The following is a 24,083-nucleotide window of genomic DNA, read 5'->3' as shown; positions in this document are numbered from 1 at the left end:
GTCTGTATGTCCGTCTGTCTGTCTGTCTGTCTGTCCGTCACACGCATTTTTCTCGGAGACGGCTGTAGCGATTGACTCCAAATTTGGTAGAAAGATGGGAACTGTGAACGCTCACGCATACAGTGAGTTACATCCTTTTACGACGAACTTAAGGGGGGGGGGGGGTCCCCATACATGCAAAAGGGGGTGTACATTTTTTTTCATCAAATATAGTCATGTGGGGTATCAAATTAAAAGTCTCGTTTAGTACTTTTCGAAGCCGGTCTTAGTTTTGACATTTGTTAGAAAAGTGGGGAGTGCGGGGGGTTGAAAGTGATCATTCCTTTAAGGGGGCCATTCTCAGAAACTACCAAACCGAAAAATCTGAAAAAAATCAGGAGGCTGCCACCTTATGGTGTCTAGGCTCCAAAATACCTTCCATAGTGATATCTGTATAAATAAAGTTAATAATAGTATATTACTATAATTTTTAGTAATTAGCTGCAAAACCCCCCTTAAGTTCATCCTAGCACCACGAAATTTCACAGCAATATAGGGTATAATATAGAGCATAATCGTGCCAAGTTTGGTGGAAATCACACTATTATTAACAAAGTTATGATACGTCAAAATTGTGGCTTCTTCGCAAATTCAAGACTATGAATGTCAATATCATCCGAAAGTGGATATTCTCACATAATGTATGCATATATTACGTGCTACGTACTAAGAAATACACAAAACCTTTCGTACCTGAAGCGTCCAGCTTCCGGTTTCCCGACTTGTTCTTTCTCAACCGGGCTTGAGACCGGCTTATTTACAGAAAAATATTATTTATTCAAACTTCTTTTCCACTTAATAGCAATAACGAAATTCCACAAAAGATAACACTTCTTGGATTTCTTCTTATACTATATAATCTTTTGAAAAAACTTTCTTGAAATTATCTTAAAACAATAAAAAAATACTTTTCAGTACCAAATTCGATTCATACAGTAGCTCAATTATTAATTTGAATCTTGACAGACATTGCTTCTTTGCATTGGCAGCATAATTTTTTTCCAAACGACATTTTCTATTACCCTGATAAATTGAGCAACTAAAAGCTAGCTTAGGAACAGTTTATCTTAATTAATCGTATAAACTAAAGCCAAATCTAATTTACATTTAAAACGTTTATTTGTTATATTTATAGAGAAATCCTGTTAGAGAAAAGGTAAAAAAAACCTCGCAGACATTTTTATAAGAACGGGGTTGGCGATCTAGAAAATCAAGGATGTAAATACAATAGGGAGCATGCCGAAGAGTCTTTGGAACTAGAAGCTAGGGTGGGCGCTAATGATGGAAAGTTTTCAACAATTGAGACTGGGAGTAATTACTCGTGTAAAAGACTACCTTGGAATCAAAAAGCCGTTTTTGGCATTGGATTGTAAGAACCAAAAGTTTTCTTCATGGTGGGGGTAATGAACAGGGTAGGATGCGCTTGTCATTTGGTAAAAAAATTGAGGGCATAATGGGCTAGGAAGTCGTCAATACGGGGAATTTGGCAGGAGTCGTACAGGATCCGATTGGAAGTATGTTTGAACCGGTCTTGGTTTTTGAAGCTGTTAGAATACTGATGGAGGCCTTTGCGCTGTTGGTGCCAGAGGGGGAAGGAGTATCGGATAAAAAAACTTAAGCCGAAAATCAGGAAGGATCAGGTAAAGAAAATAGTTTATTGTATTTGATGATAGGGCATAGGGATCTTCGTCGGTTAACAACAGGGTGTTGTGGATTTTAAAACACAAGGAAGATATGTCTCTCTATATTTTTGGCGTCAAAACACGCCCATGGAACAGGATGGTTTCAGATTTCTAAGGATTTAAGGATAGTTTCTATTTTGAGAAGTAGTTGTAAAGCTCGTCTAAATAAGTAATCACGGGAGCTTCGCTTATTGGGATATTTTTGGTACACGTATAAAGGATCAGGTCGTCCGCGTATTGAGGGAACCGGATGGGGTTTGGGTGTGATGGTGATTTAGGAAAGTCAGTTGTGAAAAAGGAGAAGAGGGTGGCGAAGACGACTGTTCCTTGTGGGGTGTCAATAGAACATGAGTAAAGTGCCGAGAACGGTGCAGTGTTTTCGTCATCCACTTCTTTTTGTTCGAGCAATACCCGTAGTAGTATTGTGCTCTTGGTTCACACTTTCTCTCTGGTGTTTTCAGTAATTTCTACATCCAGTGCGATGTTTTTGATCAATTTCTTCAATAAATAACCTAGCAGTTAAATAGAAAATAGAATGTTTACTCATTGGCTACCTATATTTCCTCCTATTAGAAGACACAAAGGACCACGTTGCATCATAGGAATAAACATCACCTTTTGTTTAGTTGAAAAATAATATCATATCCGGTTTCCTGTTACTATGATTGATCATGGCATTTTCATTGCATGATGAATACAACAATACCATTTTCAACGGTTAGGGTTTGCAGTCAAAGGGCCATTAAAGCTAGCATCAAAGGTTTTGTTTTTGACTGTGTGTGCCACCTCAAGATTAGCTGATTCTGGTTTTGGGACAGGGCATTCATAACCCGCTTGTGTACTTATTAAACTTGCATTTTCTGTCTAATCCGCCATTTTGTCTTCAGCGTCGTTCATTACAACGTCCTGAGTAACACAATCTTCCCCTTCGGAATCGGAATATTGGAAAGAATAGTCGTCTTCGTTTTCCAGATTGGAGGCTACTCATTTTGTACTTAGATGTCGAGACGACGCTATTGTGCCTTTGTTCCTAAAAGATGTAATACAAAAAACAGAGACGAAACAATCATTTCGGACAAGGCTCTGTCAAGGCTTAAGCAACTTATTATCATTTAGTTAAACAAAAAAAACGTGTGCCTATCTACGTCATTTCGTTTTTAAGGCATTTGAACTCAACCTTTCATTGCTAGTTTCGGAAACGGCTGAATCACAGTTTAGGAAGAAACATCTAAAGATAATTATATCTCTGCTGCTGGTTGAATCGATCGCTTTGAAATTGGTGCGATGCACATTGTGACGAGCGCATGTTTTTTATATTTTACATGTGGGTTGCTCACAATATACGAATATATCCTGGGAAAACTTTCATTAATGCCGTCAAGTTTGAGCCACAGCGATGCACAATCACTGATCATTTCTAAACGTTATTTTTACAATGCAACCTTTTCATCGCTTTTGATTGCAGATATCGCTGATGACACGAAATTTTTAAGTATTATACAACCTTATGGAGGAATCTAAAGGAAAGCAGCTACGCGAAAAGTTTTCATGTCTGCTGGTTAATTTCAAGAATAATACTCCATGCCGTAATGATAAAAAAAGTATTTCAAATAGATCTCTGTGGTTGGAATCCAATTTAAGCAATCGAAAAGAACCGCGTTTTTAAGGTTTTGTTTGTAAAACCCACAGTGTCCAAAAGACATATGGGTCGGTATGACGATGGTTGACTTGGAGGAGTTGGTACTTCTGCCTAAACCTGGTAAACGTCTCTCTGTCTCTCTGTCTGTCTGTCACAGGTACTTTTCTCAGAAACGGCTATACCGATTGACACTAAATTTGGTGAGAAGGTGGGACATGTGGACCCCCAGACATGCAGTGAATGGTATTCTTCTACGTTGACATTTAGGGGGGTCCCCATACATAGGAAAGGGGGTTCTAAACATTTTTTTCACCAAATATAATCATGTGGGGTATCAAATGAAAGGTCTCGATTAGTACTTTCCGAAGCCGGTCTTAGTTTTGAGATTTGTTAAAAAGACGGGGAGTGGGTGGGGTACAAAGTGATGATTTCTTTAACGGAGCCATTCTCAGAAACTACACTACACTGAGAAAAATCATGAAGCTGCCTTTATACGGTACCCAGGCCTCAAAATACTCTCCATAACGATATCTATTCAAATTAAGTTAATAATAGTATATTAACGTATTTTTGAAAAATTTGAGTAAAACCCCCCTTCAGTTTATGTCAGAGTTTTTAAAGTTGGTAGTAGTATGAAATATAATATGAAGCATATTATGTCCAAGTTTGTTAAAAATCATACTATTAGTAACAAAATTACAGTAGCCCAAAGTTGCCTTACCGTGTAAATTTACAACCCGAAGTACTAAATCTGATATGCTAAATGCATATTCTTAACGGGCTCACACAAGAAACAAACAAAACCTTTCATACCTGAAGCGCCCAGCTTTCGGTTTCCCGACTTGTTTTTAGACAGTGACGAACAATGGCTCAGTTCTTTCATTTAACTTTCAAATTTCATCACAGATACTGTTCGAAAGTCCGGACGTCTAGAAAAGTTTTGAACAACTATCTGAGCACAGCGCAGAGGGAATCTATGCAGCTGCGGAGCAAAATATCAGCTGGCATATTCAGCGGGATTAGGGACGCCAATAAAATTCGATTGATACTTTGATAGAGAGAAGCAGTGAATGTGAGAAAACTTTTTATTTTTCTTCAGCCTTTGTACCGTTCACAAACGGGATCGCTTATCATGATTGTTCGCGCCTGATCTGGATCGTCCACCACCATTCAGCGTATCAAACCACCGTTGTTTCGGCCGGGGTTTTGGTCGGTTACCATCGACTTCGATGTTCAGACTAATCGTGGCAATCGGAAACGCCTCTCTTGCAATTTTCCGACGATCGGTGCAACTCTATATCGATCGCGGATGTCCTCAATTCGGATATGATCAAAGTGTGTCACGCCACTGCTTTAACGCATCATCTTCCTCTGCAATACGGCAAGACGCCATTCATTATCTTTTATAGTCGATCAACAATCAGAACAGGTGACAAGATAAATGACATTGCCATAAATTTTAGATTTGAGACGTTCGTTGATACGTCAATTACAAAGAACACCAGCTGTAGAGGTCCAGGTTGTACTAATGTGTGTGATATTTAAATCTTTCAGTTCCGGACAGGTCACTGCCATTGACCGTGATATTACCTGCTTTATGGGGATCGGTCGTCAAAAATTCGGTTTTATTCAGATGTAATCTAAGATCGTGTTGCATGAGGCGATCATTCCATTTTGGGACATTTTTGCTATAAGACCCCAAGGAAACCTCATCTGCATAAAGCAGTGTATGGGGCACTGGACGTTGAATGTCCCATGTGACAATATCCATAACAAAAACAAATAGGAGTAATGAAGTGAATGTAAGAAAACACCTCCCAGAAAAGGCATTATCTATTTTCGTTGAGGGGCACTTTACAAGAAGACAGCAAGAAATAATTCAGAATGCTAATAAAGGAATTTCCCCTGTTATTCTTTAGTTAAAAAGAAAGAAATTATGCTACCCTAAAGCAGAATCAAGCCATGTTACTGAAGCATGTGTAGAGGTTTAGCTGCAGCCATTGCTCGGCCATGCGATATCACGTTGATTGGTGTATTTGAAAGGTTGGAATTAAGTTGGAAAAGGGACTGCGACGGCTCCCAGCAATCGCAACATCAACAAACCCCGATAGTGATGCGAACTTATTTCAAACTTTCTTAGTTCCTTTACGGTTGCTAACTAATAACGTTAAAAAAATTATATGGCAGAATCGAAACCCTATCTATGAGATCTTGTAGAGCAGTATGAAAACAACTCATTTATGAATCAAAAGATATCACTAAGGAGAAAATTTCCCAGATTGAAAGTCAAGTTACAAAGCTGATGCCAACTTCACAAGCACACCCATCACGCGTATCGAGCCACCGTTGTTTCCGCCTGATTTTTGGTCGCTTACCATCGACTTCGATGTTCAAACCAATCTTCGCAATTAAATTCTCGTTAGCACTAATTGCGTAGCCATACCATCGAAGACGCCTCTCTCGCAATTTTTCCGTGGTCCGTGCAACCCTATAATGATCGCGGATATCTTCATTTCGGATGTGATCAAACCATGTCACGCACTAGTCCAAAGCAACATCTTCGTCTCCATTATCGCAAGACACCATTCATTGTCTTTTATAGTTGGCCAACACTCAGAATCATAGAGAGCGGCAGGACAGGCGGCATTGCGGTAAATTTTAGATTTGAGTCGTTAGTTGATACGTCAATCACAAAGAACGCCAGTTGTGGAACGCCACTTCATTCAGGCTGTGTTAATGCGTGAAGCAATTTCATAACACAGTTCTCCATTGGCTGATAGCGTTGATCCGAGGTATTTAAATCGCTCAGTTCAAGGCAGATTACTGCCGCTGACAGTGATTTCGCGTGTTTCATGGGGAGCGGTCGTCAAAAATTCAGTTTTGTTTAGATTCAATCTGAGACTGTGTTGCATGAGGCGATCATTCCATTTTTTGATAAGTTGCTCGAGATCATTTTTGCTGTCGGATGCTTGGAAAACATCATCTGCATAAAGCAGTGTGCAGGGCGCTGGACGTTGGATATCCCGTGTCACGGTGTCCATAACAAGAACAAAGAGGAGTGGTGAGAGGGCGCTTCCTTGATGAACACCAACAGAGACACGAAGCGGTTTTGACACACCCGCTATACTTCGAACTTTACTTTTCGGATCGTGGTAGAGCAATTGAACCCAGCGCACGAGTTCATCTGGCACTAAGTGTTGTCGTAAAGCATACCAGATGAGTTCGTGTGGCACACGGTCAAATACTTTCTCTAGATCCAGAAAGACAATGTAAAGAGGGCTTCTCACCTTATTTCTGCTACTCACGGACGGATTGGACGGTAATTTGAACATTCCGCTGGACAACCTTTCTTTTTCCAGATTGGAACAGTGGTACTTTCTTGCCAGTCAGATGGTGTTCTTCCTGGTGAACCGATTAAAGAATTCACTGAGCAACAGTGTTGGGTCCCAGATCTTCGCTTTCCAAAGTTCAGATGCCATGTCGTCAAGTCCTGTGGCTTTCTCCGAATTCATTCGCTTTATTGCCTCCTCGACTTCAGTTGCGCTGAGAGGTGGAGCTGGTCCAAATGTCGACAATGATTGTGGAAGTGGAGGATGAGTAAATCCTTCAGTTGAAATCTGCTACAAGTATTCTCGCTATCTATCCGTTGCGGCTCAACGGTTGGTGAGCAAAGTACCGTTCTTGTCATTAACGCAACAGAAGTGTTCGATATCCTGTGTACGTTCGTTACGGCTTTTAGCAAGTCGATACAAATCCCTCTCGCCATCCCGAGTGTTCAGTTTATCGTAAAGATTTTAGCAGGCGTTTTATCGTCGAGAAATTTGTCACATAGGCGTTTCTTTTCACGGACCTTCATTCCAAAGCCAAGCATCTCGGTTGATGTACCGCTTACCTGGCTTGGTGATCCCGAGGGTTGCAGAGGCCGCTTTGTGGATCGTGTCTTTTATTTGGTTCCACGAGTCTTCCACATTCGTAATGGTCTTTAATCATTTGATCGATCGTTTCTTCTTTCTTCTCACCAAATCCCCACCATTTAATGCGCTACGGGCCAGTGCGTTCCTCATGCTGTTTTGTCGGTGGCTTAATTCGCAGGAAGGCAATCAATGGCCGATGTTGGGAGCTATGGTCTCATAGGGAACGGGTTTGCAATCAGTGACGGTGATAAAATGTTGGCGTCTTATGAGAATACAGTCGATTTGCGTTTTACTGTTCCCACTATAAAATGTAGGAAGATGAGAAAATCGTTTGATGAACCATGTATTCATAAGTACAAGGTCATGGGTGTCCGCAAAATCGATTATACGCTCGCCACCTTCATTGCGCACTCCAAACCCCTTTTTCCCATGGTACCTCTTACCGTCTGCCTTTTCACCCACATGACCATTAAGGTTGCCGGCAATAATAATATAGTTGTCAGCAGGCACGTGTCTTCTAATCGAAAAGTTGCCAGAAGGCATCTTTTTCGACATTAGGTCGACCTTTCTGTGGTGCGTACTCGGTGAAGAAGTGTGTGGGCTACCAAAATAGAGATACGTGTTGAATGTCGGGTATCTTGCAGAGCGCAGATATCAATGCGCCTTTTCTGAAGGGCTTTTGCGAGTTCCTCGGTTTTTGCAGTTAGGGTACCAACATTTAGCGTGCAGACACGTACTGGTTTTATTCGTTTTGTTCGGACTAACTTGCTTACGTCCTCACGCCGTCCATGCGCCAAGAACTCTTGCTCATTTCTCGAAAGGACCGGGGCCCGTCCTGCCGCGTTGACTTAACCGAGGCTTGTGACTCAATACGATCATGATGTTTATAACGACATTGTATGCATTTTCTTGGTCGACCTCTCGCGGGGCCTGTCACCAAGAGAGATCAGGTAGGATTTAGCATAATCGAATAACTCCAACTATACTCTATTTATCTCTTTCCCTGATCTCAGCATTTTATTCTTATTTTACGGAGGATAGTACAAAGTACATTGCCTCAGACCCTCCTCCTTTTTACCTGGACTTGGGATCAGCATACTATGTTAATAGCATGGCGGAGTTCACCATGATGACCGTGATCTAGTATTAAGGTGCTAAAGTACTATATAATGTTGCCCCGTCACATTATCAACCATGCACTGCTACATCTGTGGCCAAACTTTTCAAAACTTCAATATAAAAGGTATAAAGAAAACCCAGAAGCAGTGAACTTTGGCTTGTGTAGTCTCCATGTGGATTCAGTTTTTTGAATCCTTGCTCCATGCTCCATATAAAATACAATTAAGAAAATGGGAATTCAAACACAACTTAGGCAAGAAAAGGGGACCCTTGGTGGATATCCCCGAAGCTAGATTTGGGAATGCCAACGATGGTGGCATATCATGAAGAGTTTTTATAGATCTAGAAATATCTTCCAAAATCACCAGAATTGATATGGAGTTCATCAATGAAATGCGAGTCATATTAGAAGTATCTTGGTTTATGAAGCAGCCAAAGAATATGTGGTCCATAAGACATGCGATATTACCCGTATGGTAATTACCGGAAGAACCATTTTTCGAAAACATTCACTAGAACCGAATGCATTATGGACATTTTTAGCAGAATACTACTGACTCTGGATCATTGTTTAAGCCTAATTAGGCGAAAAGTAAATAAAAAGAAACAAGAATTCTTCAAAGAAGTATTAGATTTGATCCTACCAGACGAGAATGATAGCGATCTAAACGCAGTTGATAGCGAAGGGGAGGAATCAGACACCGACAAAGAAAGGGAATGGAAATAACTAAAGTCCTACTATTGTTTGTTGGTGTAAAATTCACGTTTTTTTCATGATACAAATGCGCTCTAGCAGCTATCATGCATAGCATAGAAGAAAGAATTCATACGATCCAGTAGCAGGTGTTCCGGATCCAGCACGGAGCGTGTCGGACACGGCATCGAAGAAGGAAAGGACACTCGTCATGAATTTTATTGCGGAAGAAAATGAAAATGAAAAATGAATGTATGCAAAATTAATATGTATCGATAAATAGCAGTTTTTTCTGCATGATGTTGGAATCATTCGGTCATTTATCCCAACTGATGATAAATTCATAGCTGAAAAAGAAGCTAATTTAGCACAGTAGTACTATCTTCGCAAAATTCAATCGAATGCAATTTAAACCACTTTATATTGGTTGGGGAAAAAGTAATTTCGTATTTTGTAAATAGATAACGACACTTAAACATATCTTGTGTTGTACTTATCGCATCGGGTCATACTATACGGCGATTTGAAGACGACAATCTGGGCTACAGGTGTCTCTTTGACAGTTTCATGATCGTACGTTTTAGTCTCAAGTTATAGCGCGTCAAAGGTGGAGTCCACCAAGGAAGAAACTCGTCATATTTTACATTTTTACTACCTGAGAGGTAAAAATGCAATGAAGGCGGCCAAAAAAATTTGTGAAAATTATGGCTCCGATACTGTAACGATTCGCACAGCACAGCGTTGGTTCGATCGATTTCGTTCTGGTGTAGTGGATGTCGAAGATACACCCCGTACTGGTAGGCCAATCGTCGAAGAAACCGATAAAATCGTCGAAATCATCCAAGTAGAACGGCATGTGAGCATTCGCTCGATTGACCAGGAACTCGGTACCATAAAACCGTTTGGAACCATTTGCAAAAGAATTCCAAAAAAAGGTGGATGTTTGGGTGCCACACGAGTTGACGGAAACAAATTTCTTCAACCGAATCAACGCCTGCGATGCACTGCTGAAACGGAACGAATTCGACCCATTTTTGAAGCGGATGGTGACTGGTGATAAAAAGTGCATAACGTACGAAAATCTCAAGCGAAAAGATCGTGGTCGAAGCGCGGCGAGCCGGCCCAAACCATTGCCAAGCGCGGATTGAGGGCCAGGAAGGTTTTGCTTTGTGTTTGGTGGGATTGGAAGGGAATCATCCACTATGAGCTGTTCAACTATGGCCAGACCCTCAATTCGGTCCTCTACTGTGAGCAACTCGATCGTTTGTAGCAGGCAATTGACCAGAAGCGGCCAGGATTGGTCAATAGGAATGGTGTCCTGTTCGACCAGGACAACGCTGGGCCTCACACATCTTTGATGACCCGCCAGAAGCTATGGGAGCTCGGACGGGATGCCCTATCGCACCCACCGTATAGTCCGGACCTGGCACCAAGTGATTACCATTTCTTCCGGTCCATGCAAAACGCTCTTGGTGCTACTAAGTTGGGCTCAAAAGAGGCTTGCGAGAATTGGCTGTCTGAAAGGGGATGGAGGGGGGGGGGGGTTTATAAGAGGGGAATAGTGGAGTTGCCTTCTAAATGGCAACAAGTTTTCGAACAAAACGGCGTATATTTGACTTAAATCGGATAATTCTAAGTATGTTAAATAAAGCGTTAAAATTCGATTACAAATACGACATTACTTTTCCCCCAACCCACTATTTGTGAAAATTATACTTGAATTCTTGAGAGATATATTTTGATATAGATTAGCTTCTGACGCTTTCAATAGAATGGCTTTTCAATTACCCTACTGAGATAATTTCCAGCAAACGGGCAAAAATGTTCTTTGCAAGAATTCTGACCTGTGCTGTGTCTGGGCTGGTCCAGAACGCCGGCTGCTGGATCGTATGAATACTTTCATCCATACTGTGCAGTGCTGGATACGCTAGCTACTGGATCGAATGAATAGAGCCTACCACTGCTTTCCGATTGCGAATAGAATGGGGGGACGTTCTTCACCTGCGAAATATAGCTTTCAATTGTCCTGTGGTTTTGATCCTGTCTACCGCCGTCTAATTAATTCTCATGCGTCCTCCACTCAAAAAAGTTTAACATTCGGTGGTAGAAAAATGCACGCTTTTCCAAGGCAATTGTGTAGCACAGGCCATCATTTAGTAATCTCAATATTTTCAGATTCTGGTTTTTGGATTTTTAATTGATTCGCTTAAATTCAGAGTAAACATTATACTTGCATTTCGCGAATTTACTGCGTTTTTCTTATAGGCTAATAACAAACTTCATCTTCTACTTCTTTGATCTGCAAAACTTTACTCCCACATACAAAAGCGGTAGCTGCACTGTTAAATTTACGGAAATACCAAAAGCGTGAGAAGTATTTAGAAAAATCGAAAAAAGAAAATTAAAACGAAAACTGACTAAAGAATCACCCACGCTGGGCGCCATTCGTTAGATCCAGGGTCCAACATTCCTTTGGTTGCAAATATATGAATCTATGGAAGACAAACTATTACTACTGCCACTGATACTAAACAAGTTACCTCGCGTGTAAACTACATTCAGCTGGATTGGCCTCCCGATGAAGTAATAAAAGTAAGAGTGAAGGAATGTGCGTATCTAATTAATAAATGTTCTTTTTTGTGGTATCTGAAATCGCTTCTGGGGTTGCCATTGTATGGCAATGATATGAATGGTATTATGATTTATCAAATGGTTTCTGTTTATTGAATCGAATAGAACTGATACGAGCCTTGAAACATTCGAGGTGGGGAACAGTTGAGCATGTTGTTAGGAATTAATTGAGTCCTTTTGGCCCTGAATGTATTATAATTGATTGTAACGGTGGAATCTCGATGAACGGTTCCATTAAATGTTTTGTACGAAGTGGATTAGCAATGATGTTTTAGTCTTATCGATGATCTGATATTTTGTTTATTTTATTTAGGCTTATTGATTGTTTGTAGTCAAACTTTACGCATAGTTTTCTTTCTTAATTGAATCATATATTGCCATGTAAAGGGTTGTCGAATCTCCCAGCTGACGTGATCCTTGGTATGGATAAAGCAGCGCTTGGCGAACTATTCTAAATAAATAGCTGAAAATTTACTTACATTTGCATGTTTATGCCTGGGTTAAGTAAGCGACAGGTAAACGTCCAACCGTAAATTGAATTGTCTCTGGGAAAGGCTTATATGTAAGAGAAAATGGAGCAAAACTTAGGTTCACGATTTTGGAAATCCACCAGCGTGGGATTAGCTACTGTGATATCTAATATTACAATAGATTATAGCGGAACGGAACTTAAATCTACCCCAAATCAATTTAGAAAGAGTACCACGTTTATGAGATGTTAAGATAGGTAGAGTGGATAGTTGCCAAATTGATGGTGGTGCATTCCGAACAAGGAAACACTGGAAAGGGGGTACGAAGAAAGGCCGTGTTTCTTTAGTTTACAAAACGGAATTGTCAACCCTTTGGGTCAATCAAGGAGTAGTGGAAGTTATCAAAAGCCTCTCCAATAAAGAAAACTGAACGGTCAAAAACACCTGTGAAAGTGGGTGACATAAATACAACTTAAATATTGGCAGGAATAGAGGAAAGCAACCATCTAACTCTGTATCTAGGCTGAAAAACATGGAAGTGGACAAAAAGAGCAAAAACTTGGCCGACAGTGTTGTTCATATGAGACGAACGAAGGAAATGGACTCGACTGCAAGAACCTTTAGTTTAGTTAAAAGGCGACGGATTTATGACCTGTATGCGAAAGAGCGCTGAGTTGTGCAGGTAAATGAAATGAAATATATATAATTTCAACATTCAAGTTAAGCAAGATGCAAGTCAATGCCAATGCTTATGAGGCCTGTTCGAGGGGCCTAAATTGGGAAAATGTCGAGGCAGGTTTTCCTGTTGTTACTACCGACGTTGAATTTCAAATTCAAGGTCGGGGTTAACCAAAGCAGCATTAGCGGGACCTGCTCATATCCCTGCAGCGGGGATAGTGGTGTTTGGAGCTACAGTGTTCAGTTTTCAACCTACTTTCAAATTATTCAGATGAAAGATGTTTCGAATTTCCATCAACTGACCACCGGAAAATGGTGGCTACGCAACTGCTTTGAAAGTTGCCTGGCGTTTTAGACAGCATCTTTTTCGAACGCCCGAATTCCGAACAGTTCATTAACCTCCATGTGAAAAGAACAACTTTTCTAACTTGTATATGGATTCATATGGGCAATAATTAAGTCATAGGATATCAAATTTTTTAGCACTAGCCATCATAAACTTCACCATTTAGAGAAACTTGTGGTAATCATTAATAGTTGTCAATTAGGGGCCCGCGCTCGGCTAGATCCAGCCCAGACTTTGCTAGACCCTGTGAAACAAAAACAAAAATTAAGATTTTTTCTTGTTCCACGAAATGCTCGAATGTCTCGAGTGGAGTATTTTTTTTTTGCAAAACCCAATTTGAAGGTGAATTTTCTTAAAAAAGATATTTGTTTTTTTCAATACCATTTGGAATACGAAAGCGAACTACTATATAATACTTGGAATTTCGTGGGGTTATTATATATATTATATATATTTTGATATGCATTTGAATCAACAGCGCTACTTAGGCGCAAGTACAATTTATAACGAACCGAAAGCCATCCTTGTATACCATTTTTCTCTAAGAGTTCTGAAAAGGGGCGGAGGCTTTTTAATTTTAAGTTTCTTTTCTTGGAATTTTTAAGAATATTTATATTTTATAAATATTGATATATTTTCATCCACATTATTTTTAATTTTTAATTTGTATGTATTATTACCCTGCATTTAATTTGAATTTGTTATCTTTTAATAGTTTTGTTATTATTTATGTTTTTTAAATTTATTATGCTCCTGTACAAATTATGTTAGTTTTTTGCTGTGCATCAATTCTTCAATTGAAATGAACTGGAGCCAATTCATTTTGATTGCTCAATTTCGTCAAATTTTTAGATTTTTTGTATAACTGGTTGCTTGGTCGCTAGATCATTATACAATTACCTTTGCCTTTCCAAGAGTCTGAACCGAGTAGCATCTAGGTGTTCACTCACACATGAATAGTTTTTGTTAGGTAATATTGCCGGCGAACAAGCAGACCCAGCACTGTGGCGCTGTCAGCTTCTGAATTGCGTTAACGAAGAGGGAGGTTAAACGACCATCTCAATGGCAAGGAAGGCAGTTCTGCAGAATGCTCAAATACACCCCGATTCGCTATTATCGCTACCATGAATATTTTTGAATGATTTCTTTACAACCAAATTTGCACCACCGTTCTAATAACCATACACCAAGCCTGGGTTTTTCAGAAACTGGGGAACTGCTAAGGAAATATATGCTATGTATTACTCATGGTAAAGCAGTATATGTGAGCATAATTTGCTTGCCGGATTATTGTAAACCGGTATGCGCATCACATTTCCGCTCTACTTACTGTTTTTCGATTTCGGAAAGGTTTTTGATTGTGTTAAGATGCGGGACACAATTGGCTGCTATTAGAGCAATATACAACGGTGCAGAATAACGTATGTCGCATCGAGGTAAAATTTCGAAGAAATGTGAAATCCAAAAGGAATTCCACCGGGGCTCTTTTCTGCCAGCGATCCTTTCTTTTCGGCGGCGCTTTCCATGCAGCCTTGTCCACAGGACATACTGCTTAAAGTGGCCACGATATCTTTCTACAAATACTTCGACTATGCAGGCATCTGTTTGTTCCCTCGTCAAGTCATGACCCTCGGCCAAATAGTTACCTCAATATTAACAAGGTAAGGGACCTTCATTGTTTCTTGACAGCTCTACATTTTGGTTATCACCTGCCCCCGCCGTGTTATCGAGGTACTCCAACTCCATATATCAGTAGAGTTTACCATCCAAGGCTGTTCGACGAAAAACATGACGCACAATATTTAAGGAGGAACATAAGGTCCTGGAGGGAGCTGAAGCATATTTTGGCGAGTGGAAAACATTGATGCATAAGTAATGACATGGCCCACCATATGTATATGCCAGAAATGTGGACCAACTTACCAAACAAGCTTCAAGAATTATATCGCGCGGCGGCTAAAATAGACGTTGACATATCTAGACCAGTCTAGGCCAGATCGCACCTCGCAAAGAAATATTTTACCGTGGTTCCGAGATAGAAGCAGATGGGTTAGAATTAAAGTAAAGCAAGATTTACATAATAATGCACGAGTTATTTAGAAGAACTAAATATGTGACTACACTTCTTTTCGAGGTTACACAGCTAAGTAAGGAAGTAGAAACAACAGTAGTAGTAGAGTAGTTAAAAAGTTGTATGGTAACAAATGATATTTAAAATTTTCGGGTTACAGTGAACAGTTTATATTATTTCCAACAGATTCAATATGAGAGTGAAAGTGGTTTTTGATCGTGACCATCTTTCAGGGATTTTCATTTTCACCACCATTAAAGAAGAAAATGCGGAAGGCACCGTATATTCATGTAACAATTTTCTTTAATATCTGGAGGAAGTATAGGATTAAATTATACCCTGCATGCTGGTTGGTTATACTGAGTTCCGCCATAGCCATATTAACTTGCTATTAGCCTAAGTATTACACATATATGAAGCTCCACTAATTAATCAAATTAATTTTGTTAATTAATTCCGTTTGCACCTTATGCCGGATGATCAAAAAAGTGGAACCAATTACTTCTGCATTTGATGTGAAAAGGGCCACATCAGAACTTTTGTCTTTCAGCACCACGGTCTTTGCCTATGTTTGATATTGAATATGCGGGTAATTCGCAGTTGTCTCCACGAACAATAGATTGGATTATCTCAGTGGTCATTAGTTTTAAACCCAATTCGTCCTATTAAGTATAATATTATATACGTAATGAAAGGTGTCACTTCATTATTTTATCGCTTATATTAAGTGGGGAAACTACATTAGGTGGTTTTCAGAATCAAGTTTTTACTCATTGCTTAGATCGTTAGCCTAGCTATCCCTGAATAGGCTGCAGAAATTTCAAAGCGAAATTTGTGGTCCTTTAGATTTTGTAAGGGTAGAAGCGAGCAATTATCGGGTACAGGCTCTCAAAACGACGTAGTGAAAAGTCAGGCTGCAGAGAATTTTGTAAAAACTAGATTTGTTCCTTTCATTTCTCTACAAGAGTGCAATTTAGGCTCCGCAATTCGTATCATGATGGGGGCAATTGATTTGTTCTGTTGGAATTAATTCTTAGCTTTTATTTTATAATAAGTGCCGCATTTATATAGTCGTCACTATCGTTTCCATTAATTTTATTGGGCCATAAGAGAAAAAAGTAAAGAGTTGTTCAGCAATCGTAAGGAGTATACGCAAGTGAACTCAAAGTAATGATGAATCTTCCAATGCCAGTAATAAGGGTTACATTTTTGAATAAGCTTTGTATAAGAACTTTGTAGGATGCAAGGTATCCAACGTCTGGTGCAATAGTTTGTACGGCTTAACTAGACTGCTTTGGCTGAATTTTGTTATTTTTGGTTTGGTTTGATGCCACAAGCAAAATTTGTTTGGGATATAGTGTGGGACCAGATTCGCCTAATGTTGGGACCTGGAAAGCTGCCTGAGGTGTCAGCGGGCGTGAGAATTGATGTGGATCAGTTAGTGGTGACCACTATTGGAAGCGGACATGCCCGGAGCTGATGCGTTTTTAATTAAAGGTTGGAATTGAAACTCGTTTGTCGAAGAAAGTAGGATGGTATGAATTGGGAACTATATAATAATAATAATAAAAGCGATCATAGATGAAGATAAAGATGATTGTAGGGGAAGAAGAGATGGCTACGCAGAGGTGGTATCAAGGAGGTATGATGAGAAAGTGGCTGAGCGCTGCGTAGCCATCCTTACCTTCTTATATAGTCAATGAAATAAAAACGTCAGAAATCGAAAATTAATAAGAAATCGAAATAAAAATTATTAATAAAAAGTGATCCATGCCACTTTTTTATTCGAAAACACGCCTACGTAGTGTCGAAGCTAATACCTAACCCCCGGAAGAAAAACGGTATGCCAGACAATCCCTGACGTAATTCGATGCAAAAAATATAAAGTAAATATAGCTTTGTACTGACGAAGGTAGTAAGTTGCTCCCAAAATATATACATACCCAACAAAATAAAATTGTAGTTTGGAGTAAACTACTGGTCTATCAATTTTAGACTTAACTACAAAAAGAAGGCAATATCTAACCTTATATAATATAAAGTAATCTTCTTTTTTTTTATTTCTTAACCATTTGGCAGAGACAGTCGCAACAGCTGAAAAACTATGATAATCAGGGTATTTACCGCGGGAAATTGTGTTTCTTTCTACTAAAATTTTGCGATGGTAGCCCAAAATCTATCCAATGAAATTCTTTGAAATTTTCACCACTTATTCAGAACATATTTCTACGGTCCGCAAACTAGGATAATTGCGATCTATGCAGTAGTGTTTTTTATTCATTAAACAAGGCTTGAAAAAATACGAAAATTCACAAAAAAAAGTTTAACACGTCACGAATAATTTAGCTTTTAATATTATTTAATAATCGTAGTTTGCGGACTGTAGTTAAGTCTCTACATTTTAATTTAGTTTACGTTTTTTCTTTAAGATGATCACAGCGCCCTCTAGAGTGGCAGCAGAAAAACACCTTTTTTTGGAGATGGGTGTATAAATTGCTCTGTATTTCAATAACCAACTATGCGATTGGGCTGGAAAAATTACCATGCACGCTTAAGATATTAATAAATCTATGGTGAAATTCGTATTTGTATCTTCATCCAGTACTTCACAAAAAACAAGCCAAGAAAAACGGCCTTCACACGGGATGAGAGAGTTCCCGCAATGAACTGCCGCAGGAAATTGAATTAAAATAATGAGGACAAAGCATTCGCAGGCCACTTAGCAGAAGTATTTCAAGCAATCGATCTTCAAATGCCACTTGAATTTCCCGAATTTGTAATAAGCACCAAGCTCAGATGGCTTAACTTCCCTGAAAGATGTTGGAAGCATCATTAAAGAAAAATGCAACCTTAGATAGGCTCCATGGTATGACTTAATTACTTCTTTCATGCTGAAACAGCTGCCAGTAAAAGCCCTCATATTACTCTGCTTTATCTTCAATGCTGAGAATCGGATATTTCCCAAATTGTTGGAAGAATGCAATCATAACAATGATTCCTAAACCTGGGAAAGATGTCACATGAGTTCAATGGTACAGAACGATAAGCCTTCTCCCCACAATATCGAAAGTATTCGAAAAACTGCTACTTCAGGGGCTATTGCTAATCCTAGAGGATAGTAACGTTACACCTAATCACTAATTAGGATTTAGAAACCAGCACAATACAATAGAGCAAGTCAAGCGGATTGTATCAGAAATAAACAATGCTTTCGAAGGCAGAAGATATGGTACAGCAGTGTTTCCAAACGTGGCCCAAGTATTCCACAAGGCTAGGCACGCAGGTCTTATTAATAAAATTAAATGTCTTCTCCCTGGTTGTTCCCATAATGGATGTTCTCAGTGAACAATATAAGATCAGAGCAGGATTTGCTCGGCCCTGTACTGTATCTTACCTATTAGCGGGTTAACCACCACAGCTACTTTTGCTGACGACACCGCAATCTTAAGGGGGTGTGAATTTTGGTGTTTATTTTTTTTCAATGAATAAAAAAAAATACTGAATGAATCGCAATTATCCTAGTTTGCGGACCGTAGAAATATGTTTTGAATAAGTCATAAAAATTTCAAAGAATTTCGTTGGATAGATTTTGGGTTATGGTAACAGCAGATTTTCAATGTGCTTTTTCGAGAAAAACGCAATTGAAAAGTAGAATGCGGTTTTAAGCCATAAAACCTTAACTGATCATTAATCTGTTATACCTAGTCCATCAGCCTTAGGTTTCTTGAAGAAACACATGTACAGCCTTGGCTTCAATTCTTGTCCTTTTAGCGAAGTCATTCGAGCGTCATTCGGACTAATAACGAGCTTTATTACGGCGATAGACATAAATCTGGTATGTGACTTATCACGTGTTTAACACTATAATTTCCGAACGAATTCGGATATCAAAAAATCAATTTGCATATATATTCTACACTATCTCTAGATACAATTGATGTGAAAAAAAAAAATCCGATTATGCGGCTCCGACACACGGACTTCCTTAAGTTTCCATGCAGACCCAAAACTAACTTCCTTGAAATGACATCTAAGGGAAATAGTAGTAGAAAACTGACTTCAGATGTGGAGGCTGAAAGTTAACGAATCGCAGCATACAAATAACTTTCACTTTATGAAAAACAAGTTGTCCACAAGTGAAAATTTACATAATCTATGCCCCAATCGGGATTAAATACCTGGAGATACACTTAGAAGACTCACCAGGAAACAACACATATAGCCGAAAAATCAACAATTTAAGGGGGTCATCCCGTGTGAAGGCAGTTTTTTTGCCTTTCTCTGAAAAATTATTTTGGAGGACTAGATAAAGATAGAAACGTGATTTTTTCACCATATTAAACATATCTCTAGTATATGTGATAAATTTTTCAGCTTGATATCGTAGCTAGTTTTTGGAATACGTGCCAATTTATGCACCCATCTCCAAAAAAAGGTGTTTTTCTGCTGCCACGCTGGAGGGTGCTGTGTTCATCTGAGGAAAAATAGCTAAACGACATTTTAATATGGACAATATTCCACGGTCCGCAAACTAGGATAATTAGAAAATATTAAAAGGTAAATTTTTGGGGGGCTTTTAAACTTATTTTTTTTGATTTTGGTGTTTTTTTACGGCTTTGTTTAAGAATAAAGAAAAACGACTCGTCCGATTGCAATTATCCTAGTTTGCGGACCGTAGAAATATGTATTAAAGAATTCAATTTCAAAGAATTTGATTGGATAGATTTTGAGCTATGGTGGCAGCCGATTTTCAAGATGCAGTTTCGAGAAAAACGCATTTGAAAATTTAAATGTGATTATCAACAGTAAAATTTTAACTCACCATTAATCTGCTACACCTGGTCCATAGAGAGCACCCTCCGTGTCTTCAAAAAAGTCTTGCAAGGCCGCTTGTTGCTCTCTGGTTTCAATTCTGGCTTTTTTAGCGAGGTCAGTCGATCGTCGTTCGGACAGCCATTGAAAATAACTACAGCCAGAAAAGTGGCTATGTCTACGACCTTGGCCCCAGAATGAAGGTGTTTAAGAGCGAAAGTCCAGACCAATGCATTTAACGACTCATTGTTATTCTGGGTCTCTGCTCCTAAACATCTGTCCAGGAGATCATCTCGTGACAAATCTTCGTAGATTGGTTTGATGACTGTTTAAACTTCTTCAGTCAAAGGTGCCTTCTCGTGGTGAAAACTATCCACTTCTCCTTTAGCTTCCGCTTTGCGCCATTTGAACCAACTGTCCTCGCCTGCTGGACAACTTTGATGCTAAGGATTTTCCTCTGTAGAACGATTATGGAAGAAAGTTGCCCAACTTTCTTGCTTCATTCCTTCTATCGAATTTGCGTGTCGACGAATAGCTAGCCCAAAAAATGTAGTGAGGTCGTTAATAACCTTATCAGTAAGTTTTCCAGCCCCTTTTTCACCAATGCCTTTGTGATTCTTCTTTGCATTTCTAAGCCGCGTTCCCATTCCTATCTCGACATGTCCTACGCATTCCTTTTTTACTACCACGTATATTTTATTATCTGCAGAAATTTGCTGAAATACCGGAGAAAACTCCAGCAAAATCCAATATACAATATACAAAACTTGTCGCAATTTTAACATCCATGTTCATGCTTGCTAAAAGTTTCTTTGCTGATGTTGATGCAAAGTCCTTTTTCTTCTCTGATAAGTATCGATTCCCATGAAATACTAGTTTTTTAGTGCGAGCATGACGTTGAACGTTGAAGCGATCTGCCATCGTACGATCCATTTAAAAAAATTACTGAACACACAAACAGCACAATACTTACAACAAAATATAACTGAGTATAGCTTGAAAGCCTTTCAGTGCTCACTCTAGACTGGATTATCCTTTTTATTCCAAACAACAAATAAGTTTAGACAATTGATTGGTTTTTCATCTTTTTATATTTATACCTGTGTTCAAATTTATAAGGCTTAGGTAAAAAAGATTCGATGCTCTTTCTCATCGAGTACTCTAGCCGCGGTTGCAAACTCCTTATCTGTTTAACCCTGTAATTTCTGAAGGACTCGGAATATCGGAAAATCCCTTTGCCCACATATTCTCCACTATATATAGATACAATTTATACAAAAAAAAAATCGATTTCTCCAACCCGACACACGGGATGACCCCCTTAAGTTCAAACATTTTTTGTGGATGCTTCACAAAAAATCACCAATTTCTCTGAACTGTGAGTTCTTGATTTACAAATTGGTGATCAATTCTGTGTAGATTTATGGGATTTAACTATGGGGCTTTACCAAGCCGTCTAGCATCAATCAGTCTAAAATTCTGAGATGAATCTCCGGTGGTCCCTGGTTTTTCCGCAACACCGATCTCCATAAAGACTCAGAGACCAGGACAATAGTGGAAGAAATTGAGTGTTCCGTTAATAAACTTTGAGTCAGACTGAGGGCTCACCCCAATACAATGGCTAAGAGAATTTTGTCTAATCGGAAATTCAAGAGGCTGAAAAGAATTGACCCCCTGGATCTCGGGAAAGTGTCTGCACTTGCATCAGTTTAAAAATGTTGCTCTTTTTTCGTTAACAAAAAAATTAAAATTAATATTGATCAACACCCTCTAAAAATTTGCTCTTTAACATAATTTGAGTAAATTAATGTAAAAATAAAAAAGGATATAGTTGATTGAATAGAAATTTCGCGGCAATGGCATAGACTATGTTGATAATATACTAGTTTTAAGAAGTGAAATGTATTTAAAGCTTCCAATGCATGGTTGGAATTAAATAATAAACATTTATTCCAAAACAAAAATAATTATTTTAGAGTGTCTGTATGAAAAAGTGTAAAATACCATATATCATAGTTTTTAAGTATCTTTTTTCTCAAAAATGCATGTAGCCGCTAAAGAGAAATCGAGAAAAAAATAGCTTGATATTTTGTGGTTGTAATTACATGAGGAATCACCAGGCATACCATTTTTCCAGTTGTTTTGAAAGACCCTGTATATTACTTTCTATTTATGTTCACATGGTTTCCAGGGCGTTTGCATTTTATTTCCCAAGATGTGCATTTTATTTCCCAAGAGGTGCCCTATAAAGAAAAACATATTTCATATAACTTACTTCGAATCAACCGTGTTTATTTTCAGATATAAACTGCAATGCAAATTACACAGCTTGAATAGATTGAATAATTTGATGCGATATATCAGTACGATATGCTATGCCAAAGGTGGCTCTTCAATATGTCCAGGAATAGCAGCACCTGAAAAGGGAGTTTGCTACTCTTCACAATAAACCTTTATGAAAAACAAATCGCTGAGAGCCAAACAGCTCCTGTACCTCATTTAATTGTGGTTTGTATTGAAGTCCATTTGAGGTTGGTACATCATTGTGCAACAGGCTAATGAATAAAGTGCCGTCGTTTGATGCACGTTGAAATAAACTATTTTCAAGGTAAAATCCGACTGCATATACGTGCATGCTACAGTCGAAAACGAAGCTGGAAAAAACTCTTCAACGGCCTACATTTCAGATGGAATCGATATCGTTGTGGTAAACGAAAATACTCTTCAATTCATGCCTACTATCAAGTTGAATGTTTGTGGTTTCGGGCCCTTCAACAGTTGGAAGGTAGGATTCCAGCATAGATTTCAGGCTTAAAATCTATATGAATTCCAGAAAAGTCCACCATTTTAACACATGTTTCCATACTTATTTGACACGATATTGAGAAGCCATAAGGATACCATGGACATAAGAACCCCCTATGGGTAGTTCTTATGAATTCTATATTTATATAACCTACACCAATAAGATATAGCAAAAAATAAAAACTGCTCAAAACTTTTTTTGATTTGATATTTTTGATTGATTTTTCATCTCCAAACAGAAATATTGTACAAGTTGACGAAGACTATGTAGGTGGTACTCAAATGTGACGGGTGATCATAAGTTCATAAATGGAAGCAAAACCTAGAGTTATACATAAACTTGGAGCCAGAAAAATATATTTAAGGAAACGAAGGTCGAATACGTAGGCTCTAGTGAATTGACCTTTTATTGGAAGAGAAGGGCAATGATCACAGATAATAATGCGTGTGATAACGTAATTTAGCAGAGTTGCCCATAAGACCGTTTTGCAATATAAGTACGTAAGTATTTTCCATTGAAGGAACAAGTCAGGAAACCAGAAGCTGAACGATTCAGGTAAGAAGGATTCGTGTATTTCTTACATTAATGCATTTGAGCGGATATTTGTCCCATTAGCATCTAGCACGTAATGTATTGCATATATGTACATATGTACTATGACAGAATATTCACTTTCGAATGCTACTGACACTCAAAGTCTTAGAATTTTAAATGAAGCGACAAATTTGGCCTATTATAACCTCTTATTTCCAACTAACTTGAATCATGCTTCATACTATAGTCTATGTTGCTGGCAAATTTCATGATTGATGGTTTTGAATAGATATCGGTATGGAGGGTATTTCGCAGCCTAGGCACCGTATAGTGGCAGTTTTTTTGTTAACAAATTTAGGTTACGCAGATTCTGGCAGTGGATCCGTGAAAGAAATGATCATTTTTCACCCCCGCCCTCCCCCTTGTGCATTAAATGTCACAACTGAGACAAACTTTCAAAACTACTAATCGAGACTTTTCATTTGATATCCCACGTGACTACATTCGGTAAAAAAAGTTTTTACACTCCTGTTTTGCAGGTATGGAGACCCATCGGCTGAGGACTTCTAGAAAGGTTCTCCCTTTCAAAGGTTTAATGAGTAGAGGTTTTCCTTGGGTGCTTTATCATTCCTGTCCAGCTTCAGTTTC

At 38.8% G+C, this 24,083-nt stretch overlaps 1 long non-coding RNA gene across 1 annotated transcript; it reads left to right on the top strand.

Moving 5' to 3' along the window:
* Positions 1-1,039: 1,039 nt before the first annotated feature.
* Positions 1,040-23,051, top strand: LOC119657632. The gene is made up of 3 exons (XR_005250153.1): positions 1,040-1,679; positions 22,397-22,880; positions 22,929-23,051. It is a non-coding gene; the product is annotated as an uncharacterized LOC119657632 (long non-coding RNA).
* The last annotated feature ends 1,032 nt before the right edge of the window (positions 23,052-24,083 follow it).

This window comes from Hermetia illucens, chromosome 5 (assembly GCF_905115235.1).
Source record: "Hermetia illucens chromosome 5, iHerIll2.2.curated.20191125, whole genome shotgun sequence".
Taxonomy (NCBI): domain Eukaryota; kingdom Metazoa; phylum Arthropoda; class Insecta; order Diptera; family Stratiomyidae; genus Hermetia; species Hermetia illucens.
This window is presented reverse-complemented; position numbering and strand designations above follow the sequence as displayed.